General features: G+C 36.2%; 1 pseudogene; it reads left to right on the top strand.

Moving 5' to 3' along the window:
- The first annotated feature begins 12,017 nt into the window (after positions 1 to 12,017).
- Positions 12,018 to 18,226, top strand: LOC143619480 (mitochondrial uncoupling protein 1-like; annotated as a pseudogene).
- The last annotated feature ends 6,770 nt before the right edge of the window (positions 18,227 to 24,996 follow it).

Genomic DNA, 24,996 nt, shown 5'->3' with positions numbered 1-24,996 from the left:
TTTGGTAAAGAGATTTGAGAAGTTGATGGTAAGAATTAGGGCTGCAAGTGTCAACATTGCAAATGCTGAGGTCAATCACAAGTTGATGAATTCACTGCCATATAGCTGGAGCACCAATACAATCACAATAAAAAGAACTACAAATCTGAATGCCATGACAAACAGTGATTTGATCTCCACCATCAAGTCATTTGAGATGGATGAGCAGATGAGAATGAATAATCATCTAAGTTCCATAAATCAAGCTGGAGTGAGTTCTGCTTCCTCAATGCCAACTGCCTTCATCAGCAAAACCCAACAGAATGTGTATCCTGTGACCACCCCTAAATACTCACAATGTGTGCCTTCACAACCAACAACATTTATCTCAACCAACAACCAATCAGTTTCTTCCAATGCAAGTTCGTTTCAAAAGGCAGTCGACAGTGCGGTTGCCCAAGCATTGAAAGCTCAAGGGATCTCCTCACCCTCAAAACCTCAACCTAGCAAACCCTCAAGCTACTGTGAAGCTTTACCATTGCTAAATGATTCTAATGTCTCCGTTGTTCATGCTTTTCTATCTAGTCATGAAGAGTTATTGCAAGGAAATCTATTGCCACGACAATTTGAGATCGGGGATATGAGAGATATCAACCAAAAGGATCTTGACAAAATGGATATCAAGTACCAAATGGCAATGGCTGTGCAAAGTGCAACATACTTCATGAAGACGTATGGGAAAGACAGCTTCAAGGATTCAGACTGGGAGAGGATTGATTTCGACAAGTCAAAGCTGAGATGTTACAACTGTGGTGAGATGGGTCATTTCTCACGAGAATGCACGAATCCAACAAAGCCAGCAAATGATATTCGTGTAACTGAGGTGACTGAAGAAGAAAACAGTAAAGCGGCCGGGAAGAAGCCTGAAGTCCAGAAGCCAATCAACTCAGCTCCAAGAATTGTCAATCATCCACACAAGGGCAATTCAAGTTCAAACACAAGGGCCTTTGTCTCCCAAACGGAGGTCCAAACTGGTATGGATTGGGATGATTAATTTCAAGAGCTGCAGAATCCTCTTAACATGGCTGGCATGGCTTTCTCATCCAACAATGAAGCTACTTCATCTTCTACTGCAAGTACTGAAGCATCACACCTCGATAAGGTAAATCACAATCTTTGTACTGAAGCTTGCATTAATAAGGTTACATATTATAGATATCTTCAGGACGAAGTTTTGAAAGAAAATGCAAAACTTCGTTAATTAAATGCAGAATATGTGAAAGCTGACAAGATATACGTTGAAAAGATTAAAACTCATCATGATGATGTTGCAAATCTTAAGCTTAAAATTTTTCAAAAAGAACATAATGTCATTTATTATAAGAACATAATCAATGATTTAAAAGATGAGATTGAAAAAATAAAATTTGAGGTTTCTGACAAAAGGGAAAAAGAAAGGCAAGTTGAAAGATTTGAGGCATCGTCTGAGAAATTAGATGATCTTATTGGAGCCCAGAGAAGTACTAAAGTTAAAGCAGGGCTGGGATATGATTATTCAACGGTACCTCCACCAATGAATGACAACTACACTAGCCTGCCTCACTTTAGCTATAATACTTCTCCCGAGGAAGAAATGTCATATGGAATTGGTAGAATACCAAAACCTGTGAAATTTGTTCCCGCCGTACCAGAAACTGCTGCTCCAATTCAATCATTTGATAAATCTAACATCAATGTGTCTTGTGGAGCAGGTGATGTAAACATTGGTGATTGTGGGAAGGTTAACCAGGGTTGTAAGCAAAGTGGAGAGTTAGAATCCCGTTTTGAGTCTTGTGTGGGTCTAACAAAAACAATTAACAATCCTGTCTGTAATAAAGTGTGTGAGTCAATGCTAGGAAGTTTAATGTCGGGATCAAAAGTTGTATTTTGTGAAACATCTAGTAATGACAGTTGTACAAATGATTGTAATGAAAGTGAATGTTCTTCATCTAATTCAGAATGTGAAACTATTTTTGATGAAACAATCGAAGCTAAGGTTAATGAACAGAACAGTACTAGCTGCTCATCAACTGATCATTATCTTGAGAGCTCAACCAAAGAGAAATCTAACTTTGAAAATGAAAAACCAAGCACTTCCTGTAAATATGTGCCACCTAAGAAAACTTCTTTTTCTCAAGACACTAATTATAGTAATAGTTCTCAATATTATAATCAGTTTGATAGTACCAATTACTATTCTCAACAAAAACCTAGACATTATAATTATTTTGCCACTCATCAGTCCAATGTTTATAATTATCAGATAGACACAGGTTACAGACATGTTAGCCCAACCACATCACCTTATCCCACATATCTCAGTGACCAAGACATCTATAATTGCAACAAAAGAAAATGTTGCTTTGTTTGTAGAAATCCGTCTCACCTTGCAAGACATTGCAAGAATTGGCACAAGCAACAAAGAGGTTTAAGATGTGCGTTTGGTCAGGCATTTCCTAAGGTTAATCCCAAGCCTAAGAAAATGACTCAGCAAACTCATACATCTGTCAGTGAGACGGATTTGAGTTTTGAAAAGGTGCAAAAACCGAGAAAACCATTTTGGCTAACCCAAAGGGAAAGAAAAAGGTCAGCAAAGGGTTCAGATGTTGTAAAGCCTAAGAACCCTTCAAATGCTTTCAACAAGAAACACACCGAGGACTTTGTCGTGAAGTCCAAACCAAAACGAAGGCAATCCAGAAAACCTTTCCAATGCCGAGGAAATTTTAACTCAAGTTCCTCGAGGGATTGTTCTTCCGATTCTGATTCACCTAAAGATTACATTTTTAAGAATCATAAAATCAAACTTGGTGATTTTCTGTTTAATTTACCCGAGACAAATACGTCTCGGGGCCCTTCTACTAACTAGATGCTCGTGTGTGTAGGGTTAGCCTGGAAGGCCTGTCAATAGTATTTGGTACTTAGACAGTGGCTGCACCCGACATATGATAGGAGACGAGTCGCTGTTGTTTGACATCAAACCTTTCGACGACGGACATGTTTCCTTTGCTGGTGACATAGGAGGAGAAATCACGAAACAAGGCAAGGTCTCCAATGGTACATTGACCTTTGATGAGGTCAATCTTATGGAATAGCTCAATCACAACCTGCTCAGTGTCTCCCAGATCTGTGATAAGAAATTCTCAACCTTGTTTACAGAAAATGAGTGTCTTATTCTCAAACCAGGTTTTAAAGTCCCTGAAGAGTGGATTATGTTGCGTACTCCGAGGCACAATGATGCCTATATTCTGGACATGAGAAGCAATTATTCCATGTGTTATGCTTCTTGTTTGATGTTCAAGGCCTCGGAGAATGACTCATCCTTATGGCATAGACGTTTGGGGCATGTCAACTTTAAAAACTTGAATAAGTTTGTTAAAAGTGACAACGTGAGGGGTTTGCCTGTAAAATCGTTTCATTGTGTTGAAAAATGTCTGTCTTGTTCAAAATGCAAACAACACAAACTCCCTCACCGACCCAAGACGGTAAATTCCATAAATTCCACTCTCCAACTGTTGCAAATGGACCTTTTTGGTCCCATTCATCCAATGGCAATAGGTCGAAAAGCCTACTGTCTGGTTATTACTGACGATTTCTCTAGTTTCAGTTGGACATTTCTCTTAGGGCACAAAAATGAGACATCTCAATTTCTGTTAAGATTCATAGTTTTGGTGGAGAACCAGACTGACAAGAAAGTCAAGTGCATCAGAAGCGACAACGGAACTGAATTCTGCAACAAAGTCGTGAATGAATTTTGCCAAACCAAGGGAATTCTTCATCAATACAATGCACCCTACACTCCCGAACAAAATGGGGTGGCTGAACGACGAAACCGTACACTGGTTGAAGCCGCAAGAACAATGTTATCATACTCCAAACTTCCATTAATTTTCTGGGGTGAAGCCATTAACACCGCTTGCTTTACCCAGAATCGTGTGCTGCTGAATAAGAGATAGAATAAAACTCCTCATGAAGTCTTTTATGGAACCAAGTCAAGGGTCAACTACTTTAGAATGTTTGGTGCCCCTGCACCGTGCTTCAAACAAATGTTGCCACAACTTCCAAGTTTGCTGAAAAAGCGGATGAGTGCTACTTTGTTGGTTATTCTGCTGACAAAAGTGCTTATCGTGTGTACAACAAGAAATCAAGAGTGATCTTGGAGTCCTTCAACATTGATTGGCAAGAGTTGAACCCTACCGATGCACACAATGGTCCTGATTGGATGTTTGATTACGAAAGCTTGTTCAAGCAGTTTCGTGGGATGTATGTGCCACCAGTGGTTCCAACAGCTCTCTTGTTGTTTCTACACCAAATCCTACATAAACTGATCAGTCTATTCTGATGCATGCTGTGGTGAGAAGTCTGATAGACGTTCATATTGCTGCACCCGCACTAGTTCATGTTGCACCTGCCGTAGAAAATCAACAACCTGAGGTCAACGCTGTGCAACCTTCTGCAGTCTCTACAGAGATGCCCACTATCGAAGATGCGTCTGATTCAGACACTGACTCATATGTGTCTGCCGACAATGTGGAAGAACAGGTTGAAAATGCTCAGACTGATCATGTGGTAAATCCTCTCATTGCAGATCCTAGTGTAGTTGAATCGGTTCCTATACCTCCTTCTGATGAATAAATTCATGGATCTGCTGCTGAGGAGACTGTTCAAGCAGCTATGCAGACTGATCCCGTTCAGAATGGAGCTTCTGGCAGCACTGACTTTACAACAGTTCCCACCATTTTTGTTCCATTCTATGAAAACCTATGGGAGGTTCCCATTGCACAGGAACATATGGTTGATCAAGATGAAGATACCACAAATCAGCAACCAAATGCCCCTGCCAATGTGACTACTGTACTTCACCCCATAGAGAGCTTGACCATTCAGCTTGAGGCAACACCAGTCGAGCATGTCGAGCAAATTCCTCAGTTGCCGATTCATCGCCGACATCCGACTGAGAACATAATTGGAGATCCGTCCGCTGGAATCCAGACACGCAGTACTTCTGGTAACATTAACAGATGTCTCTTTGCTTGTTTTATTTCACAGATTGAGCCCAAGGACTACAAAGTTGCATTAAAAGAGAATTCCTGGGTAGAAGCAATGCAAGAGGAGCTGTTACAGTTCAAGAAGCTAAATGTTTGGACGCTGGTGAAGAAGCCAGATCACAAGAAGCCGATTGGAACGAAATGGGTGTTCCGAAATAAGAAAGATGACAAGGGGGTGATCATTAGAAATAAAGCCCGGCTTGTTGTGCAAGGATTTTGGCAACGTGAAGGACTTGATTACGATGAAGTCTATGCACCGGTAGCCAGACTAGAAGCTATTCATATCTTTCTGGCATACGCCTCGTATATGAACTTTAAAGTATATCAAATGGACGTCAAAACTGCTTTCTTGTATGGGAAGGTGAAGGAAGAAATCTATGTGTGTCAACCTCCAGGTTTTGAAGATCCAGATCATCCCGACCATGTTTACCAACTTGACAAGGCACTGTATGGTCTTCATCAAGCTCCACGTGCTTGGTATGCCACACTGGCAGACCATTTGGTGAAGAATGGTTACAAAAGAGGAATCGTCGATCAGACTCTCTTTGTCAAGAAAGTCAAGGGTGATCTTATTTTGGTACAAGTGTATGTTGATGATTCATTTTCGGATCCACGAACGAGAATCTGTGTAAGGAGTTTTCGGAGGTTATGCAACAGCGATTTGAATTGAGTTCGTTGGGAGAAATGACTTTCTTCCTGGGTCTTCAAGTAGAGAAAAAGACGGATGGTACTTTGATTCATCAAGAGAAGTATGTTCACGATATTGTTCAAAAGTTTGGGTTTAAGGACTCAACTGCTTTCATGACTCCAATCGCCATGCGACTTGTTCTCGCTCCTGATCCATCAGGAAAACCAGTCGATCAACACCTTTATAAGTCAATGATTGGTTCTCTGATGTATCTCACTACAAGCAGACCGAACATCATGTTCCCTGTTTGTCAGTGTGCCAGATATCAGTCTAACCCTAGAGAATTTCACATGACTGCTATCAAGAGAATTTTCAGATACTTGAAGGGAAGACCAAGATTGGGTCTTTGGTATCCAAAGGAGTCATCCTTGGAACTTCATGCTTACACCGACTGTGATTATGGGGGATGCAACTTAGACAGAAAATCAACATCTGGCGGATGTCAATTCCTGGGAGATCGGTTGATCTCATGGCAGTACAAGAAACAAGTCACTGTGTCCACCTCCACAGCAGAAGCCGAGTACATTGCCGCATCCAGCTGCTGCTCTCAAGTGATATGGATCCAGCATCAGCTGCTGGATTACGGTTTGAATTTCTTTGATACAACGATCAAATGTGATAATGAGGCGGCCGTTGCGATCGTTAAAAACCCGGTCCAGCACTCAAAAACCAAGCACATCGACATCCGAATACACTTTATTCGTGACTGTTTTGATCGTAAGCTGGTGAACATAAAAAGGGTCAACTCCGATTATAACTTTGCAGATCTCTTTACAAAAGTTTTCAGTCGTGCTCGATTTTTGTTTCTCGTTGAGTCATTGGGCATGATCTTTTTTCAGTAATCTTTATCTTTTTGTGTTAAAATTGTAAATATTTTTAAAATATGTCACAATTTTAGAGGGAGAAAATTGAGTTAACTTTAACTCAACAAAAAAATTTTAAAATTCACTTTAAGAAAATCAAAAATCGAGTCACTTGACTTAACAAAAAGATTTTGCTGTTATATGTAATATTAATTTCATTTTTCACTCTTATTTAAGAAAATGTTAAGAAAATTAAAAAAAATTGTCCGGTTTAGAAGGAGCTCCTGCTTAGAGGGAGTCGGATAATTAAAATTTTGAACCAAGAATTTGACCCGATCTTATGGAAAGTGATAGTACATTGGTATGCAACGATTCTAGCGCGTTAAAAGAGTAGAACAAAAGGCTACAAAGTCATTCATTGATGTGCAAATAGGCTTGACAAACAAGTAAGTGTTGGGTGATATAAACCTAAACTCTTGCCGGTACCAGTGGTTATACGTTTATAAAGCGGTTGCATGATTCCGCTAAAGTCATATCAATGAAGGATGAAATGTAATTACACATGTCATACCTAAGCCTCTCTTTACCTGATCACAGTTGTCTTATGAAATGTGTGTCTATTTTTAATTTTCATTGAGTCAAGAAAAGCCTCAATAGAAAGGCAAGAAAAAGAAAAACAAAAGAGTCAAGAAAAGAAAAAGAAAAACAGAAAAACAGAATGAAAAATCAAGAAAATGAGTCATTTAGGATTTTAAATTCTGCTTTATTTCTTCATTTGTTTTGATTCAAGCATTGGACTTTCTTTATTTGTAGTCATACAAGATCTGACTGTTAAGGCCCTGAATCTTCTGCTTTATTTTAACTTTTCTAGATCGAGTCAAGTGTGCAAAGCACAAAGTGTCAAGTGTACAGAGTAAAATAAGTCAAGTATGTAAATAAGAATACTGTGATCAACTAAGAAAAGTTTAAGTCAAGTTGAGGTGATATGTCAACACAAACTAGTCCCGAGATATGATGGAATCAGTTACATGTCTGATTAAGTGGGGACCACATGAGTTTCGTGCTTAACTGAACCTTAAATGTATCACGTCAACACCAAAACACTTGGCAAGTTAAACAAGTGGACAATATCTGCAGTTAATGATGAATTTGTGTCACAATAACTTCAAAATGGAAACGCGATCTAGGGTTTTGCAAACCAATATGATTCCATGTTGTGATCGTTCTTTGAAAATATATCAAATAAAAGAGCCTATGTAAATTAATTCAATTCTACTCTTTGATTAAAGAAAATTTCTCTTTGTTTTATTTTTATTTTATTTATTTATTTATTTTTTTAAATAATATAAAGATAAAATAAATGAACGATCACGTTGTCGGTTAAAGATTTGATATTAATAAACGAACCGACCCACCCAAGGTGAGCTTCCCTTGGGTGGATGACTTACACCATGGAAAACACACACATAAACTAACAATACAAGTCCTATTTATAACAAAAAAAAATATAATCCAGAAGCTTTCCCGTTGAAGTTAAACGCATGTTGAAGCTCTCGTCTCGTGTCCGGACCTCTCACCGACATTATTTATTCACGGTCAAGATAATAATTAATGTTGGCGGGAGGTCCGGACACGAGACGAGAGCTTCAACATGCGTTTAACTTCAACGGGAAAGCTTCTAAATTTTTTTTTTTGTTATAGATAATAATTAATGTCGGCGAGTGGTCCGGACACGAGACGAGAGCTTCAACACACGTTTAACTTCAACGGGAAAGCTTCTAGATTATATTTTTTTTGTTACAAATAGGACTTGTATTGTTAGTTTATGTGTGTGTTTTCCATGGTGTAAGTCATCCACCCAAGGGGAGCTCACCTTGGGTGGGTCGGTTCGTTTATTAATATCAAATCTTTAACCGACAACGGGATCGTTCATTTATTTTATCTTTATATTATTTAAAAAAAAAAAAACCATATGAAACAAAGTTAACTCTTTGATCCCGCTATTAAATTATCCTTGTAATTTGAGCAAAACAATTTGAGAAAGTCCAACTCTTTGATCCCGCTATTAAATTATCCTTGTAATTTGAGCAAAACAATATGCTTAATATGTTGAAGGGTTTTCTTTCCAAAGTTAAAGTTATAAAACCATTGAACTCACCAACAACGTTACTTGTGCCATATAACCATGAACAAGGCCAGTAAATCGCTCGATGTTTAACAACTCCACATGTATCATCATATCGTATAATCACAACCATTCTTTCATTTCCAAATATATCAGATGAATAGAGAATATATGAAATGATCACAAGCATTTCTTTATAAATTGAAATGCATATGCAATACAGAAGCCTATAGAACTAGAAAGTTTAAATAGACATAACAGAAAACAAAAACTTTCCTAACAGCTTGCATGACACTGTATAACGTACAATGCAATCTGCGTTGCTCTTTATTTGAAATTTAAAACACTTGACCCGATAGAATTGACCTGAACAAATCGTTACTTTAAATTCTATTTAACAAGTGATCAGCCATGGTGGAAGTTGACCCACCAAAGTGTCGTCTTGACGAGAATGGTGTGGCCATTACTGGCTATTGTTGGGTTTCAGTGTGATGAAGCTGATTCAAGAGTTAGCGGATACTTATTTGGACCAATTGTACAAATGGAAACAGGACAGAAAGGACTCAAACTTTAAACATATGGGCATAGCTTGTGCTATGAGTGGAATTATTATGGGGTCCATAACAGGCAGACGAAAGGTCTCGATGTGGTGGATCGTCTGACAAATGCCACAAGCAATTTGACCCAAAGCTTTTCTCCCACTTCAGAGGTAGATATGAGAGTTGCAAGAGTTTATCAGGTTTTGGTGGCCGTTGGGGGCGATTCTGCAAGAAACCATGGTTTTTGTAACTTCTCCACTGCAAACTCACCGTAAGAGTTAAGCTTCAGTTGATGGCAAAGGGCCCTCAGCCCTCCCGGTGGTCAGCAGCAGTTGATCATGGTGGTGGTCCTCGGTTCTCCGTGGTACCAGAAGATGACACGGGGCGAGATGATCTAGGAGGTTAGTTATTTCTGATAGTAAACCTTTAATTGTTTCAACAGCTTTCTCAATGAGATCTTCGCAAGACCTGCAGAATAGTTAAATAAACGTTGATTAGGATTCTCAACTGTTCATAATACAAAATGACTTTATCCAGAACTAAATCCAACTCTTCATGTTTCTACATTATCCAAATTTCCTGAGGAACCAAAAAATTTGAGGCTTGGAAACCAGTATATCAACTAAACATCAAGTTACAAAAACTTATAAACAATTTTGGAATAGAGAGCAGGAAATTACTGAAACTTTGACGCTTCCAAGCCTGATACATTGGTTGCTTCAATGAAAGCATTTGTCCATACTTTCATCTTTGGGTGTGTGTCATATTTGGACATTGCTTCTCCAAAAACCCCCTCTTTGTTCCCTCACCTCAGAGGGGTCCACGTCACCAAATATAGGTATTACGACATATCCTCTATCTTTCACACTCTTAACAATCTCTGCAACTTCATCCAGCTTCCAAGAATCAGTAGCGAAGGTCTTGGAGAAAACAATGATAAAAGCCCTTGATTGTTTGATGGCTGTTAAGAGTACAGATTTGTTACTGGAATAGTTTCCGATGTTGTCCTTGTAAGGGGAAAGTCCTTCTCTTTCAAGGGCACCAATTAGAGAAGATAAAAATCGCCTATTGAACTCTTCTTGGACTTGAAAACTAATGTATACATCATACACAAACCCACTTGATGATAACCCAAAGCTTTCTCTAGTTCCCACTTGTTGATAATCCGAAGCTTTCTCTAGTGCTTCTACGACCAAGCTCATTGTAGGTCGATCTTCTGTGCGTATCTCCAAGCATTGATAGGCAATTGCTGAAAATATGCTCGATCAAGGAATTGGAGTTCATTTTAATTTCTTAAATCAGAATCAATCATCATACGCAACGTGTTCTCTTCGTAATGCTTTTTGGCCATTTTGACAGTAAAACGACCATCACCAGGATATCCCGGACTAGCTACAAGTTTTCCAAGCAATACTTCATACAATACAACACTGAAAGAATAAACATCAGATTTTTGGGTGATGCCACCGTATAGTATTTGTGGATCAACGTATCCATGTGTTCCACAAGCAGTAGTGAAAATAACTGAATTGGCCGAATTTGTAATAGCTATTTTAGACAGTCCAAAATCTGAAATCTTGGCATTCCAGTTCTCATCCAAGAGGATGTTAGAACTCTTGATGTCGCGGTGGATAACTCCATGTCCAGATCCGGTTTCATCATGGAGGTACCTCAACCCACGGGCAGCGCCAATACAAATCTGAAGACAGACACATCCAGGATAAATCTTTGCTATGCAAAAACTTGTCAAGACTCTGATTTGCTTCATATTTGTAAACCAGGATCTTCTCGCCATCTTCTACACAAAATCCAATAAGAGATACAAGGTTTTCATGCTTATATTTTGAAAGCAGTGTAACCTCCATCCCATATTCGTGGTCTCCTTGTCCGCGCGCGCACAGGATCCAGCCACTTTATGGTGAGCATGCCATGTTGTTTTGAGTGGCCTTGGTACACTGTGCCAAAACCACCCTCTCCGATGATGTTTTCTTCAGCAAATCCGTTAGTCACCTCTTTTATTTCTTGGAGAGGAATCTTCAAGTTTTCAGAGGAAGACATGATGCATGTATCTTCTGATTTATGATCTCAAAATATAGAAAGAGAGCTTGGTTATGTAATGGTGATAGTTATGAGTAGAGATGAATTTTACTTATAGTAAGGATATATAATGGATTCAAATCATATAAAATAATATTGCTAGCTACTCTTGTGACTCATGTACACATCAAAGGTCAAAATGTTTGAACTTGTACAGCTCCTGCCCACGTTCTTCCTCCTCCAGAGCAGTTGAGAAGGAATCTCTTTATACGCTACGCTACGGTTTTTCATTCCTCGCTCCTTTCTAGATGGCTTCCCGTTTCTCTCTAAAAATTGAATCTCTTAAGAGTTACGAAAAATTAACGACGATGTTGAGATCTGACAGAGATAGAATCGAGGACGATTGCTAATGAAGGAGATAATCGTCTTCTAATTCCTGAAGGTATTTTTTATGTTAATCGATTTTACCCATTAATTTACTCTCTCCGTTTCTTAATATTTTTCTTATTTTTTAATGATAATAATTTGTAGGCCTTTTGTTTGCTATTATCAGCCACAGTTTAGATTTTTGTTCACATATTTTTGATACCATTGAAATTTGTTATCAGATTATTTTTGTTTCAGTTTAATGGAAAATCAGTCCACATAGATTAGGGCTCACTCGCCAACACTTTATTTGTTTGTTGAACCTGTAAGTTAAAAGAGATGAAATACATAAACCGTAATTCCATACACATGTAAGACTTAACCGTAATTAGCCCAATGTGGCCTGGTAGGTTTTGTTCTAAATTGATTATAATTTTTTTTTGTTAAGTTCTATGAATCTGATGCTAATTTGATATTATATAGTGAGTACACTTTTGATTTTTAGATCATTAAAGGATGCCAAGGTGGTTAATTTCGTTCATGGGTTGATTACTGATAGGTTTTATTTTGTTAAATTAATAAAAGAATTATGTTATGAACACAGTATAATGTACAAACTAATGATATTGCAGGAGAAACACACTCTTTGAAGGTGGAAAAAGTGTTGTTTGAGGGCAAATCTGATTACCACAAACTTATGGTATTTCAGGTAGTTGAATTATCATTTTTGCACTTTCTTTCTTTGTCACTTTATGATAAAATGTGTGGTGATTTTTGTTTCAGTCTGCAACGTATGGGAAGGTTCTTGTGTTGGATGGAGTAATTCAACTTACCGTAAGAGATTAGTGCGCGCATCAGGAAATGATTATCATCTTCCTCTTTGTTCAATCCCTAATCCTAAAAAGGTTCCATTATTTACTCACATCGTCTAATCATATGCTCAAAGCACATTCAAGCAAAAGGGTTTTTCGGTGCCAGCTTGAAAATGGAAGAACTCGTAATACTGAAGTAGTTAAGTTGGTTGATTTGCCTGATTTAGCTAAAGTTCGTTGTAAACAACTATTGTGGAGCGAGGTATAGCCATATTTTGGCTTATTATTCGAATAAAGCATAAATAAGATGGGCTAAGTCTAATTAATATTTTAATTTTATTAGGTAAGGCTGCTAAGTGGAATCTTGAGGAGCTTGAGCAAACTGTTGAGGCAGTTGGATATGGTGTTGTTAAATGTCAAGTAAGATTTTCATGCTTTAATGATAAATGCTTTTGGTTATGCTCATGCTACCAGCACCAATTAAATCAGTAGTTATAGACTATTATTATATGGATAATAATAATTGATGCATATTTTAACTTCTTTTATCATTTTCTGAATATCACGCGTTTTCAAGATTGTCAGAATTTGCCATTTTGCCTGTGTTATATGTTCATCGTTATGCACCATCTCACCTTTATGAGAATTTGATGTTTAGTTTCTTTTAGTTACTTAATATGTGTTTCTTGATTAGCCACCCTAGCCTAATTTTGGTTATTTTGACTCTGTTTACGTTGGTTAGAACATCTTCCATGGAGCCTCGTGGGCGGGAAGGAGTGGAGTCGATCGCTCATCAGCTGATTACATCTGGTACCACTTCGGCCACTCTTTTGTTAGTAAAGTTATAATTTTCACAGCAAGGGTAATTCTGTAATTGGTGTTGAGTTTTAAATTCGATTGCTCCATTAGGCGTGTTTGAGAAAAACAGGTGCTCATCAAGACACAATATATAATTACAATCAGAATGTGAGCAATAGCAGTGGTGGTGGTGCGTCTTCTTCCTCAAAATATTTCCCACCTTTGTCATTCCCTGAGAGAATTGAGCCTCAAAGCTGAAAGGTCAAATGTCTTCTTTGCTTGGGGTAAGTAAATCCCTCTCTCCATCTCTTTGTCAAAAAACATTATAGCCAAAAAAATATGTTCGCTGACAGTATAGGCTGAGGTTGCAATTTCATGCTTTGTTTTATTTCAATTCTGATGTCATGATCATAGTGACCGAGCTTCTCCCTGTTTTTCTCATTTGAACTCACTTATGAACCCTATCTATCAACATTATTTGCAGATCAAAATTGAACAGAATAATGGATTGTGTCACACGCCATGTGATATGCATATTTGGATTCTTATTCGGATGGCAAGTGAAGGATGGTGCTGCTAGATTATGTAGTAAGTCATTATTATTGTTGTTGTTGTTATTATTATTATTATTATTATTATTATTATTATATCTTTTTTCATATTTTAATGTAAAGATTAATGAATTTGCTAGCAGGAATTATACGTAGGACTTTGTTAATTACCATTCTGCATGCGTGGTTTGATGGAGCATGTAGATCGAAAGATTTTAACTTAGTTTTTAAATAAATATTGCGAACATCGGTTGTAACTGTTCCTCTTCCTTTTGGTCGTCTCCGAAGGTGAGAAATTAGGTGCAGCTGGAATAAGTCTCGAAAGTTGTATGATACCATAACAATGAACCAAGATGTTGCATACACTGATCGTGGAGTAAAGTTCGACATTATGAAGGTAACTAATATTATGTATGAATCATTTTTAGTAATATGTAGAATATACGAGTACTATAAATAAAAATAACATGATTAGTATATCATAAGTAATATTTTGTTTTTAGCTTGGAAGCTAGGGATGTTCATTGCGTATTGTATTGAGTAAATACTGAATAGTTTAGGCGTTAGATTTTTGGGCGTTGACCAAACCACCTGGTAGACTTTAAAAGTTAAAACGACAAGCAGTATTGTTTGAAATCTGGTATGGTTTTATTTTGGGTGATAGTTTTGATGTCTCCCGTGTTCTTCCAGATGAAGAGTTTGCCAAAAGTACAATTTTTTTTTGTTGTATACGAACCAAATAAACACAAACAAAGGCGGGTTCGTTTTCGTTCATTTAACTTTAACCGAACACAAACACGAACATATAATTGAATAGATTTTTGTGTTCATGTTCGTTCATTAAGAACACGGTCATGCTCATGTTCGTTCATATAAAACCTAAACGAACAAAAACATACTTAAAACATAATAGAATAAACGTATACATATAATTTAAACGAGCCCTTTTATGTTAATGTTTATATATTTATATAAATTTAACTACTTATGTATTTATTATATATTAAATGAGCATAAAAGAATGCAAATAAACGAACATAAACGGATGTTTATGAACATAAATGAACGAACAAAATGAATGTTTGTGTTCTTTCAATTAACTGAAAAAAAAATTGTTCATGTTCGTTCGTTCATCAATGTTCAGTTCGTCCACAAACAGTTATTATATCTACTTTCTGGCATCAACGTTTATTGTTTTTAGTGCTCCAGTTGGTAGGATTCTTTGAATCATTTTAGGCATATTTTTCATCTTAAAAATCTTGAAGAGTTAACTTGATAATGGAGTTGCTCACCTGGTTTTTATTTGGTTAATAATTTGGTGCATTTTTCATCTTAAAAATCTTGAAGAGTTAACAAGGGTATAGTTTATAATTTTGTTAATTTGTTGCATTCTTTATATAGTGTATAGTTTGTAATATAGTATTTTACTTTTAAACATAGTATTTATGGTTTAATTAGCTTTTAATGGTTATATGAACTTATAATTTGATGTTGTTAGATCTGCAAAATTCTACTGAACACTTCAAAAGCAAGGGATTGTAGGAGATGGAATGGTTTTACCAAAGTATAGGGGAATGTTGGGTACTGTAGCTACTATTGCAAAGAAAGAAAGTCTTGCTTCTTTGTGGAGAGGAATTGAATGCTTGTATGGAGGTTTAACAATAGGCCTCTATGAACCGGTATTTTTATTATATATATATATATATATATATATATGTATAGGTCATTAAGAATCATGGTTTTCTTAAAAACTACTAAATTAAATCTAGACCATTGATATATTAGATAAATGGTAAGGATCATAATGGCAATATTGTAAATAAAACCAAAATGAAGGAAGTTAATTAATGATAAAAGGGCAAATCGGAAATACAAAAATCATTATTCTCTCTCTTCTCTCCTAAAATTTCTAAAATCAATCTTCTCTTTATAATTCACCTGCACATTTAATATACATATTTGTACACATATGACATATATGTAACATCATCTTCCTGACTTCATATGAACATTATCTCATTATTTGATTTATCACCCACATATATATGCGTAACTAGTTGATCATTATCTTTAACCGCAAAGTATATATTAGTACTGCATTTCTGAAAAGAAGAAATAATATACATATATGTAACTAGTCATCCATTATAACAGAATACATAAGGAAAATAAACTCAATCCATACAAATTCGTGGTAGCTACATATGGAGAAACAACATATGGCGGAAGACTCAAAAACATCAAAACATATAATATTGAAAGATGCGTAAACTCAATTGATAGTTGGCTTCGTTATATAATACAAAAACAATAAAAAAAATATGAATGCCACAACTGGAAAACATACATGGTGATGACCTTAAAATTAAGTTTTCATACCGGTATTCAAAGTGCATATATGTATCATGTTATATATATATGTAACTTAACATGCTACATATATGTAGCTTGTGAAAATTGCATATATCCAATAAGTTACATATATGGAGTGGTGGATGTTACATATATGTATCGATAACATGCTACATATATGTAAGTTGTCAATTCACTTGTTGCATTCATGTTTACAATTGATCATACAAAGTTTATCCAATAAGTTACATATATGGAGTGGTGGATGTTACATATATGTATCGATAACATGCTACATATATGTAAGTTGTCAATTCACTTGTTGCATTCATCTTTACAATTGATCATACAAAGTTTATCCAATAAGTTACATATATGGAGTGGTGGATGTTACATATATGTATCGATAACATGCTACATATATGTAAGTTGTCAATTCACTTGTTGCATTCATCTTTACAATTGATCATACAAAGTTTATCTGATTAGATTTGTGGCACAACCTCCATTTGCTTAGCTGAAAGTGATTGGCGCACCAGAAGAATCTAATTTACGACATAACCTTTAGAAAAATCCCAAGTGAATTATCCTTGTTCTCGCATTGTCTGCGGACTTTGATTAGCAAAGTAATAATGAATTCCATCTAAATCAATTCATCCAGCCTTATATATGTAGCTTATTTATGTCAGCCAATAAATCAAACACCTAATAAAAGAAATGATAAACAATTAGATAGTGGAAGACATAATGAAATAGTTTGATTTCTCACCCAAATGAGAGGCTATAGGGGTAAGATTAAGAACTTCTTACCTTGAGTGATCCATAGAACAACTTCATAAAAAAGAACGTTCGTCCTACCGGGTGAAGAACCAAAGGCGATACCACTGTCCGAATCCAAACTAGGGTTTTTGGTTATCGTCGATCCTTAATCGTTGTTATTCCATTATTCCAATCGGCCTATTGGATTTTGGGGCTTCAATTGATGCAAGATCAGCAGTGTACCTGTCATCCTTAATTATGATATCACCTCATAAAACTAATAAAAGAGATAATTAAGGGATATAGGTTGAAAATGTAAACAGATTTTTATTTCCAAATTACTTGAATACCCTTGTAGATAAAATAAAAAGTAAAAAAAAGAAAATATTGTGATTGAACTCTCCCATATATATATATATGTGCGCGCGCGCGCGCGCGCGTATGTTATGATGGCTGAATTGAAGCATGCTCTTTTGTTGCTAACAGATTAAGAACTTGTATGCTGTTGATAACTTTGTTGGAGATGTTCCGTTGACCACTAAAATACTTGCTGGCCTCACAACTGGTGATAATATAGTAAACACAATTCAGTTTTGGACCGAGATTTTCAATCATGGTTATATTGATAGTTATTTGTCATTTGGTTGTATTGTGTAGGTGCTCTTGCAATTGCTGTAGCAAACCCTACGGATCTTGTAAAGGTCCGCCTACAAGCTGAAGGAAAACTGCCAGCTGGGGTGCCAAGACGTACACTGGAGCAAGAAATGCTTATTCAACGATAGTGAGACAGGTAGATGCTTTTGATCCTTATCACATGTCCATAAAATTATAAATTTATTTTTTAGTTTTAGTAAATATAGGGACCAATTTATAAGCAGTTTGTTTATTTTATGTAGGGGTTAAAACTTTATGGACTAGCATTAGGCCCAATGTTGAATTTTTAAATTTATCCATGAATGCAGTCAGTTCTGAAGATCCCTTGGTTCACAGATAACGCTCTTACACATTTGTTATCTGGATTAGGAGCTTGGTTTTTGCAGTTGGCATCGGGTCCCCAATTGATGTGGTACTTAGAGTTTAATATGCAACCGTAAATTACATGTTAGTTTTGTACACATTCTTGAACATAATACACTGATTGATTTTTATGTTTTATGTTAAGAAGTAGGAAAATGGTTGTGTTGGTTAACGGATCAAGACATTAGACAGGTACTATTCTAAGTGAAATGGGCTTTTTGCAAAGTATTGAAGCTTTTTGCAGTTCAAATCAACAATGATGGGAGATTCAAGTTACACAAGCTAAATTGATTGTTTTGTTTTAAGACTTATGTAAGCTTTTGTGTCCAATTTATAAGGAGCAATTAGGTATATAAGGACCAAATGACGATTAAGTTGTTTGGAATGTTATCATGGATCCAAGGTTCATTCCATTATTTTGACTTGAACTTTTGGCACACGTTTGAGTTTATGTTTTGTAATATTAAAGACATAGTTAAGGAGCACTATTAGATCAACAAATATACCATCCGTGATCTTTTATTACTTTATACATTTACAACTTTTTTTTCTGATTTGTTTTTTTTTCTTGCTATGTAAACTTATTGATTTATTTGTGTGCTATGTTGCATTGTTTACACAAATATTTTTGTTTTATAATTTAAAAATAAGAAAAGTAGTTACTCAAATGGATCACATATCTTGAATTCTTGATTTTAAACTGACAATTTTGTTACAATTAACGTAGTAGCTGCATTCCCGTATTTATATTCCCGTCCACCGGACGGGTAAAGCACTAGTTTAGAATTAGTATAAATAGGTCGTCTATGTAATTAGTTTTGTTTGTGGAGTTTATTGTTAATTAGCTAGCCCTACAGATTATGGTACAAATAATATGTCAAACATATCCAAGTAATTATGTCAATGCATTTGGACGCACCTGGACGATTAATGTTCCATTTCACAAAGCTTAACCGAGTATTCTCATTAGAATGGACATGATGTAAGTAGAAATAAATAGTTGGTGGGAACTTGTAAGTATTGGTCAAATGTTGTACTATAATTGGTCAAAGTACACAGTTAGTTTTGATTACCTCATGTTGTACATTTATTATTATTATTATTATTATTATTATTATTATTATTATTATTATTATCATCAACTCACAAACTCTGTGATTCTTTGTTTAAATTGCACCTTTTATATAACCATGGGATGCGAACCCATGCCTCGTCTTATTTAATTTTTTAATACCACTAACCAAAAACGTTTATACAATATTAACATGACGAAAATGTTGGAACATGGGTAGCCACAAATATATAAGAAGATTCAAAGAATCTCTCTCCCCACCTCTTTATTTTTATATATTTTATTATAATATTATAATTCAATAAATTTTGTTTAACATGTGAGAGCATTCCCGGTCGATTCTCCATCTCCATCTTTATAATTCTACTAAAAACATCATCTTTTTTCTCTCATTTTCAAGTAAATAATATTTTTTTTATACTTTTATCATTACCTTTTCTCTCTCTTTCACTTACAACCACTTTAAAAAACATTAAAAAATTATAGAGATGAACAGTGTGTTTCTCCAAATTTAACCATGAACAGTAACATTTTCTCTCTTCTTTCTCACAATCACTTTTAACAATCTCTAAAAAATAGATAACTCTCTCACATAATTTGAAGAAACCACTGAGAATGCTCTTACATCTCATTCTTTATCTTATTTTTTTATCTCACACGCTAATTTTATCTTTTCTTATTTCTGTTTCATACATTTGCACAAAAATTATAGAGCATATGAATATTAAGAGCATCCGCATCCCTTACCTTATCTTCAAATCTAAAATTGTATTCATAAAATAAGCACATGACACTAATTAAGGTGACAGTATTTAATAAACTCATTAAAGTGACAGTATTTAATAAACTCATTTCATAACATCGAATATGTCACATAACAATTATCCATAAAATAACCATAAACAAGATATCACAAAATATGACAAATTTGATATTGTTCATTTTTACTAATATCCTAAGGTATTTAATGTCGTTTTCTTCACAATCATAAGTCAACCAAGATGCAAACCTGCAACATTTCATAAAATAAAGTTTGTCAACACAAAGGTTGGTGAGCAATTCATAAATTTAATCATATTAGTATATAATAAAGATAGCCACAAAACTTGCATACGAAACGATAAATAAAAGTGGTAATTTGGATAAATAGATACCGCTAAACACATTAGCGACACCTAGCTATAAGGGGATGCCAAATAGTCTAGGATTTTATAGTTATCGTTAATTGCATTACGTTAACGACACCTTGCTATAAGGGGATGCCAAATAGTCTAGGATTTTATAGTTCCACCAACCAAAATCGATAAACACATAGGCATATAAGCATAGAACACCAAATCGAGCAATTATTTAGGTAAAGTATACAACTACGTTTGTGGTTTAAGATTCAAATATAAAGCATTTTGTTGAATAAGTATGAAATGTCACCCCCAAAATAAAAGATGGAAAATGGGGTATGAAGTACTCACCTTCAAGTAGTAAACTTGAAAGATGATAATTTGGAGATTTGTCGGAACGACGAGTTTAACGCACAATGCCTAAAAAGAAAAGAAGTCTTGAATTTAGAAATGTTGTCTTGAAGGTCTTTAAACAAAATAAATGTTGAGAAATGTAAATAATTAAAGTTCAAGGTTTTAAAATGTAACTATTTAAGAATTTATAATAATAACCCTTTAAAAATGTAAGTTTGTTCGAAACCGGGTTAAAGTATCTAACCTTAATATTTACTCAACCTATGTTAAGTAATAAGGTGGGTAAAATGCAAGAATGCAAATCCCTTTGGAATAAAGATACTAAAACGGTTTTTTTTATCAAGTGTTCGGGTTGTCGGTTCGGGTCTTGATAATTGGTCAAAGCCAAAGTCAACTTTCCAAAATATTGAATGTTATGAGATAACTCAATAAAATTTAATAAGACTTAACCAAGTATGTAGTTCCATTGTTTTAGAAATAACAACGCACGTTAAGCGAGTGTTCGGTTTTGTCGGTCCAAACTTTGTTATGAGATCAAGTTGGATCCAACATTTCCAAGTACTTAAGAAAATATTTAAAAATCAATTTGTAATTATTTTTAAAGAAATATACAAGTCTTGATGGCTAAAAAAACACACTTGTGTGTCTTAAGTGAGTAAGAATCGGTTTGGTTCGGTTTCCATCTCACAACAAGTTCATAGATGGTTTCTACATGTTCAAACACTAAAGAACTTGTATAATAATGTACAAATAAAAAATACCAAAAGTTAACAATAAAGTCTTTAAACAAAAGTTCGGTTTTCGGTTCGGATCGTGTTTCGGGTTAAGACCGAGGTAAGATTCTACAAACCCATAACCATAGAATTTGTAAAAATGATTTTAGAAACTTAGATCTAACAATAAGTATGTTTAAACAATTATTTAACAAAACTAGTAACAAAGTTCGGTTTACAGTTTAGAGCTATTTACGGTTAAACCGAAGCATAGACTCCTAAAAACCTATAACCATGGAACTTGTAAACATGACCAACAAACTAAAATAAGCAAGATTAATATGTATGAACAAGTTATATAGATGTATATATATCAAGGAGACGAAGTCCTCCATGAAGCCTTGCCTTATGAGGTCCGAAACCTCACCGACCGGAATCGGAGAAGTAACTACCAAAGGTAAACAAGGGGTGTATATTATATATATGTTGCACAACCATAAACAAGTATTAATAAGGCTACATAAACTAATTAAGATGAAAGATTAAAAACCTTCAAGAACACTTAAGAAGATAACCTTGAATCTTTGATATTTGAGAGAGTTTTTTTTTTTTTTGGAGTTGTAGCAAGGGAAAATGAAGAGGAAAGGTGGTGTATATATAGGGTAATGTTGGTGGTCAAATATGGGTGTGAGACACAAGAGTTTTCATGCAAAATGGATCAAGACAAAAACACAAAACAAAAAAAAAATCTAATAATAATAATAAATAAATAAATAATAATAAAAATAAAAATAGAATGTTTTCAAGACCCAACAAGTGTGAAACAATATTGTAACATAAATACATCATTTTGATTATAACATAAGCTTCGGTTTACAAATCGGGTCGGTTTTCATAATAAACAAATACAAAAACGAATACAAACAAGACCCGAAATTGACGAATGTCACAGTATCCCTTACTTTAGGAAATTTCGTCCCGAAATTAAGACGAAGACGATGCTGCGAACAAATGTGGATACTTCTCTTTCATTTTGTCTTCTCGCTCCCGAGTGAATTCCGCGCTGCGCCGTGATTCCCATCGAACTTTGACTAACCGAATTCGGCTACGCTTGGTTCTCTTCTCGTTGCGATCCATGATCTCAACGGGTCGTTCAACCAAGACCATCGACTCATCGACATGTACTTCGTCGAGAGGTATATGGAGATTACCCTCGGCTAAGCACTTTTTAAGATTTGAACATGAAATGTCGGATGAACACCGGTAAGTTCTTCTGGTAGTTCGAGTCGATAAGTTACTTTTCCAACACGCTCAAGGATTTTAAAAGAACCAACGAAACGAGGAGCTAGGTTACCCTTCTTTCCGAAACGGGCTACCCCCTTCCAAGGAGATACTTTTAGAAGGACAAGATCACCAACATTAAATTCGATCGGTTTTCGCCGTTTGTCGGCGTAACTCTTTTGACGACTTCTAGCGGCTAGGAGGTTCTTACGGATTCGATCAATAACGTCGGTGGCTTCTTGAACCATTTCGGGTCCCGTGATTTGAGCTTCACCGACTTCGTTCCAACTAATCGGAGAACAACATTTACGACCGTAAAGAGCTTCGAAAGGAGCCATCTCAATGCTCGAATGGTAGCTATTGTTATAAGAAAACTCAATGAACGGAATGTGAGAATCCCAATTCCCACCGAAATCAAGAACACATGCTCGTAGCATATCCTCGAGAGTTTGTATTGTACGTTCGGATTGACCGTCCGTTTGAGGATGATAAGCGGTGCTAAGATCGAGACGTGTTCCTAAAACTTCTTGAAGTGAACGCCAAAAATGAGAGGTATAACGAGCATCACGGTCAGAGATTATAGTCAATGGTAAACCGTGTCGGCACACGATTTCTCGAACATAGATTTGAGCAAGCTACTCGACAGAATACTTCTCGCGGATCGGAATGAAATGAGCAGATTTGGTCAAACGATCGATGATCACCCAAATGCTATCGTTGTCCTTTTGGGTGTTGGGTAATTTAGTGATAAAGTCCATAGCAATGTCTTCCCATTTCTAAACGGGAATCGGTGGTTGCTCGAGTAGACCAAAAGGTCTTTGATGTTTGGCTTTAACTTTTGAGCAAGTAAGACATTTAGATACGAATAACGCTACGTCCTTTTTCATACCCGGCCACCAAAAGGTAGCACGAAGATCGAAATACATCTTATCTGCACCGGGATGAACGGAATACTGCGAATTGTGAGCTCCGTCAAGTATACAAGTACGAAGGTCATCGCGATTTGGAACCCACAAACGATTGAGAAAGTACAAAAGACCATCGGGTTTGGTTTCGAGTTGAAGTTCGGCTCCACATGACATTTCTTCGTACATGTTACCTTCTTCAACGGAGGTACGTTGAGCTTGGAAGATTCGAATTTGAAGATCGGTTTGAACGACAACGCTTAGAAGCAGAACGGATTTAACATTAACCTTTCGACTTAGGGTGTCAGTGACAACATTCGCTTTACCGGGATGGTAACGAATTTCGCAATCGTAATCACTAAGTAATTCGGCCCATCGTCGTTGTCTCATATTGAGATCTTTTTGGTCAAAAATGTGTTGAAGGCTTTTATGATCGGTAAAAACCACACATTTCGTACCATAAAGGTAATGTCTCCAGATTTTGAGAGCGAAAACAGTGGCACCAAGTTCGAGATCATGAGTCGTGTAGTTCTTCTCGTTGACCTTAAGTTGCCTTGATGCGTAAGCAATGACTTGACCTCGTTGCATGAGGACACAACCAAGACCTTGATGAGAGGCATCGCAAAATACCACGAAATCGTCGTTTCCATCGGGAAGGGTTAAAATGGGAGCATTGCAAAGCATGTCCTTGAGAGTACAAAAGGCTTTTTCTTGCTTCGAACCTCAATCAAATGGTTTTCCTTTATGAGTGAGGGAGGTAAGAGGCAAAGAGATCTTGGAAAAGTTTCGAATGAAACGTCGATAATATCTGGCTAAACCGAGGAAGGATCGAATTTCCGTGGGAGTCATTGGAGTTTTCCAATCCTTAACGGCCTCAATTTTAGCGGGATCAACATGAATACCTTTGTTGTTTACGATATGTCCCAAAAATTGAACTTGCTCGAGCCAAAATTCGCTGGAGAACTTGGCATAAAGTCGTTCGTTTCTAAGAAGTTCGAGAATGGAACGCAAATGATGCTCTTGTTCGGCTTTGGATTTGGAAAAGATGAGAATGTCATCAATAAAGACAATAACGAATTTATCGAGGAATGGTTTGCAAACGCGGTTCATGAGGTCCATAAACACCGCGGGTGCATTTGTTAACCCGAAGGGCATAACCAAAAATTCGAAATGTCCATATCGAGTACGGAAAGCGGTTTTTGGAAAGTCTTCTTCGCGAACACGCAATTGATGATAACCTGATCGAAGATCGATTTTGGAGAAGCGAGTTGCGCCTTGAAGTTGGTCGAATAGGTCGTCGATTTGTGGCAAGGGATAACGATTTTTGATGGTGAGTTTATTAAGTTCCCTATAATCGATGCACATACGAAACGAACCATCCTTCTTTTTCACGAAGAGAACAGGAGCGCCCCAAGGAGAAGAGCTAGGACGAATGGAACCTTTATTGGAAAGTTCTTCGAGTTGGTTCGATAATTCTTGCATTTCTGACGGGGCTAAACGGTAAGGAGCCTTGGCCACGGGCATCGCGCCGGGCACAAGATCGTTTCGAAATTCAATCGGACAAACGGGTGGAAGACCAGTGACATCGTCGGGAAAGACATCGAGGAAATCATGAACAATAGAAATATCTTGGATTTTCCTTT

This window comes from Bidens hawaiensis, unplaced genomic scaffold (genome assembly GCF_021521415.1).
Source record: "Bidens hawaiensis isolate Kalapana, Puna unplaced genomic scaffold, B.hawaiensis_p1.1 tig00002477_1, whole genome shotgun sequence".
In the NCBI taxonomy this organism is placed as follows: domain Eukaryota; kingdom Viridiplantae; phylum Streptophyta; class Magnoliopsida; order Asterales; family Asteraceae; genus Bidens; species Bidens hawaiensis.
The sequence above is the reverse complement of the archived record's forward strand: the minus strand, read 5'-3'. Positions and strand labels throughout refer to the sequence as shown.